Source organism: Pristis pectinata, chromosome 13 (genome assembly GCF_009764475.1).
Source record: "Pristis pectinata isolate sPriPec2 chromosome 13, sPriPec2.1.pri, whole genome shotgun sequence".
Lineage (NCBI taxonomy): Eukaryota > Metazoa > Chordata > Chondrichthyes > Rhinopristiformes > Pristidae > Pristis > Pristis pectinata.
In genome coordinates, this window is record NC_067417.1 from 18,612,165 (window position 1) to 18,617,109 (window position 4,945).

Consider the following 4,945-nt stretch of genomic DNA (forward strand, 5'->3'; position numbering starts at 1 on the left):
ACTCCCAGAACAAAAGAGAAGGTTAAAGCTGCTTCCATAAGCACAGTGGACCATGAGCATCATCGGCAGCAGTAATTAAACCTACATGTTTCCCAGGGTCTCGCTGTTAACTTCTATTGTCAGGTTGGTAGAGAACTACTGTCTTGTGGATGTGAAGTGGAAGGTCCATCCTTTCATATGCTTCGGTGAACAAGTTGAGGATGGCTTGGAGCCAGGTCCCCGAGTGCACACAAAGGCAAGTATCATCAGCATACTGCAGCTGGACTAATGTTTGGAATGTAGTCACCTATGTTTCAGTGCTTCAGCAATTTCCCGTTAGTTCTGAAAACTAGCTCCATTCCTACAGGAAGTTTCCTGGAGGTGAGATGCAATGTTGCAGCAAACAAGATTGATAATGACGCACCTTGTTGGATACCAATTTTCAATGAAATTGGCTCTGCTGTAGACCCGCGAGTAAGGATCAAGGCTCGCGTGCTGTCATGGTACAAGCATAAGATCGAGCAAAGTTTTTTGGGCAGCCATATTTGAGAACAGTTTCTCCCAGCTGATTAAGTCAAAGGCTTTAGAGGGGTCAAAACAGTTAACAAATAGTGAGATGATCCAGCTGCCAGCATTTCTCTTGGAGTTGTGTGGTGAAGATCATGTCCACTGTGGCACAGAGCAGGGAAACTCCTCTGTAGTTACCACAGTCGGACGTGTCTCCTTTCTTGAAGATGGTCAGCATAATGGCATCTCTAATTCCCCCAGCTTATTCTCTTCTTCCCAGATAATGGATAATGTGTTTGTGGATTTATGACTGAAGTTCTTCATTGAATTTTAGAACTTCAGCAGGGATACCGTCAGCTTCTGAGCCCTTTGTTTTTAGTTGGGATATGACCTCTTCAAATGTTTATCAGTCAAAACTGGCAGCAAGGTTGGAAAGATGACCATGCACAATCAAGGACAGAATCAGTGTTGACAAGGTCTTCAAAGTGTTCACCTAGTGGATGTTGTCTAATTCTGTCATTGATAAGTTCACCTTTGCCCCGGTTCTCAGTGGGATGGGATCTTTAGTGTTTAGATGGCCTTGACAGCACAGGAGGATTCTCGGGTGTCATGGCCTTCATTGAGTTGCTGAACCTCCAGTGGTCTTTTCATCCACCATCTATCCTTGAGGTCATTTTCTTTTTCCTGCTGGACCTCTGCCTTCAGATGCTTGTAGAGCAGTTTCTTTTCCCTTGAGAAATGGTGGAGCTTCTAAACCAAAATGCCTGAAATTTGTGGTAAATTAGCTCTCTTGGTCATTCCCATCAAACCAATCCTGGTTCTTCTTGATAAAGAAGCCAAGAGTTTCTCCACAAGGCATTCCTTAAGCTTTGGATACCTGTGGCTGTATTATGGGAGTTAACAAGTTGTCCAGGAGGTGTAACCTGATAAGAGCCACCTTTGTGAGTTCTTGAGAGCTTTGGTAGTGATCTTCTTGCGTCAGTGCTTCTGTTGATGCTTATGTTTTGGGGTCAGGTTGATGGAGATAGGGCAGATTGGACAGTGATCAGTCCAGCAGTCATCAGTACCTGCCATGGTGTGGGTTTTGCAGACATCTTTGTGGTCCCTCACTTGGACAACAATAGAATCTAACAGGCACTGGTGCTTGAACTTGAGTCTTGCCATGTCTTGTTCCTTGACAAACCAGGGTACAAGTCATGACAAGGCTATGCTCCAAGCACTTTGTCAGCAGCAGGGCTTCCTGAAGTTAGCATTCCCTGCTGATCATGCCTTACCACAGGATTGCATCCCTTCCCACCCTGGTGTTGAAGGTGCTCAAGAGGATCATATGATTCCATTGCTAGAGTGAGCTCTAAGGTCATAGGGCATTCAGTAATTCTCCAGGCACAGTCACTTAACCAGCTAATTTTTGATGGTGAAGCTCACACTGAAGACAATATTCCTCTTCCAGTCTGCCCCTCCAGTATGAAGTGTACCACCACCTTGTGCTTTGAACTGGCCGTCTACTGGCTCCTGTCTCTCACTCAGGGTAACAAAGTTGATAGCAAAGCATCCAAATTCCCAGGTTATCAGTCTATTCCTTAATCATCCACAAATTGATGCAAGCTGTTATCAACAGTGTTATCAAATGTCTCCTTACCAACAAACTACTCGTTGATGTCCATTTGGGTTTTGCCAGAACCACTTGCTGTACCTTCATTGTTGAGTCAATATCTTGCAACTCAATCCTCGGCAGCACTGTGGGAGCAACTTCACCAGGAGGACCACAGTAGTTCAAGGCAACAGCTGAACACCAGTTATCTCAGGAGCAATAGATCCTGGCCTTACCAGTGGTGCCACTCCTGAAATGAATAAATAAACTGAAAAATGTTATGGCATACTGATCAAAAGCTTGATTAAATAAAATGGCTTAAAGGAACATCTCATGCAGTCAGAAAGATAATAAAGTCTTTAGGAAGGCAATACCATATCTTAGCATTTTAGCAGCTAAAGGCAGTGTTGCTCATGGTGGAATGACTCAATGTGGCAATGCCCAAGTGGCCAGAACTGGAGGAACTTCAAATTCCTCCATGGGTTGTATTGCTGACACATACCAAGATAAAAAGGGGCAAGGCCATGGATTTGAAAACCAAGCTGAAAAGTTAAAATAGAGGTATTGTTCAAATGTGGAGCTGATGTATATTAGTCAATAAATGGGTGATGGGTGAACTGTAATGGCTTACATTTAAAAAAAAACTTGATCTGCAATAATTATACTTTCCAAGGCACAAACTTTAAAGTGGACCAACCATTCATTACAGAGATTAAAACTAGCATTAAATTAAGGGAAGAGGCTCAGAAAACACAGAGCACTTTGAAATTCAGCAGAGTGACAAGAACCACATGAAAGGATATTAGGAGTGTAAACAAGCAAGAAACAAACAGCCAGAGCTACTTTTGGTACTTAAAAAGGAAAAGACTAACAAGTGCATGAGGGTCTCTTGCAGCCAGAGACAGTAGAATTTATAATAGGGAATAAGGAAATGGCATGGAATTAAACACTGTCTGTCTTCATGAATGGATACACAGAAAACTTCTCAGAAATAATAATAAAAAAACAAGAATCCAGTGCAAATGACAAAATAAAAGAAAAATAAGTACAACTAGAAAAGTTAATGAGACTGGCAAGTGATGAATCCCAAGAAACTGATGACCTGCATCCCAGAGGTTTGAAAGAAGTGACTATTGAGATAGTGGGATGCTCTGGTTACCCCCCTTCCAAATTTCAATGAATTCCTGAATTATGTTTGACTAAGCAGTTCTTTTGAAGATGCATGATGTGGAGCAGATGAGGGAGAACCAGCAGATGTGGTGTATTCAGGATTTTAAGGCAGCTTTCAATAAGGACTCACACAGAATATAGTTCGAGCACATAGAATTGGGGGTTATAAACTGGTATGGATTGAGTGTAGGTTAACAGATCAAAATAAAAGGAATAAATGGGTATTTCTCTGATAGAAAGCTGTAACTAATGGAGTACAGGGAACAGTGCTTAGGGTCTAACTGTTCACCATACACATCTTTGATTTAGCTGAGGGGAGCAAATGTAATATTTCAGGTTTGCTGATGACACAAAACTAAGTGGGAAAATGAGGAACAAGAAGGATGCAAAGAGACTTCAAGGGGATATAGATTAGCTTATTGAATGGGCGGATCAAATACAATATGGAAAGATGGCAGAAAAAGCAAAAATGCTGAGCATTTTTTTTTAAATGGTAAGGGAATGGGGAACTTTAATATTCAGAGGGACCCCTGTGGCCTTGTATACAAGACAATGAAAGCTAACATGCAGGTGCAGTAAGGAAATCCAATGGTATATTGACCTTCATTGCTAGAGGATTTGAATACAAAAGTAAAGAAGTCTGACTACAATTATACAAGGCCTTGATGAGAACACCAGTGGTAAATGGTTATATACTTTTCATTCCAGAACTTTGTCAACATATATTCCACTTGCCTGCCATCTGACAAAAAACTTTAAATACCTGTTTTTGAAAAATTAATGTATCTGAACCAGCCAGACTATTCAAATGATTTTAAGCATTCAAAAATCGTAAATACACTTTAAGACCATTTCATGCAAGGCATTTTAGTATTAAATAATGTTTTTAGAAATTAACTTGCACAGCTTTTATATTATAAGATTAGCAGTCACAGTCTAAAACTACTGTCTTCTACTTGGCTGGCATTATACCGTGAATCTTTGTGGAAGGAATCTAAGTGTTCCAGTTACAAGGGGAAGAACATGAACTTTACTCGATAACTAAACCAAACCAATGCATGATAATCCAAATAGCACTTGTTAATTGCACGATTAGTACAATATGAAAGTAAATTTCATTGACAGTTGAAAATACTCATGCAAAAGTAAACATTTCCTTTGTTGAACATAGCAAAACACCATGTTTCATTTTATAAGATGCAAGAATTGTTTGCAAGTTTTACGAATGTTATAGAAACTAATGTTCAACACTATGTGGTTCCCAGATCTGTTTATTTTCCACTAACTCAATTCTGAAGAAAACATGTTGACATGGTAAAGGCAGGCTGAAAATATATTACAAATCTTGTGGTTGAATAGCTTACCTACATTGGAATGAAGGCAGCTCAGTCTGCAGAACAACCAGCCTCTCAATGAAATTGAGCATGTCACTGTTATAAGGTAGGAAATAGGCATTTAAGATTTAAACAGAATTAGCACCTGTTCAATTGGACAAGGTCATTTTAACAAAATAGCATTCTAGCAAATCTGGGTCCTTTGTTCAATAATAGCTGCTGCACTACAATTCAAATGGCCTGATAACCTTTTACATCAGTTACATGACTGGGGTTTGCATGCTCAACAAACAAGATTCATGCACCCCCTTGTGGCAGGATGCTGTTAACATTCATTATTCTCAAATTGATTAAAAACAGACAC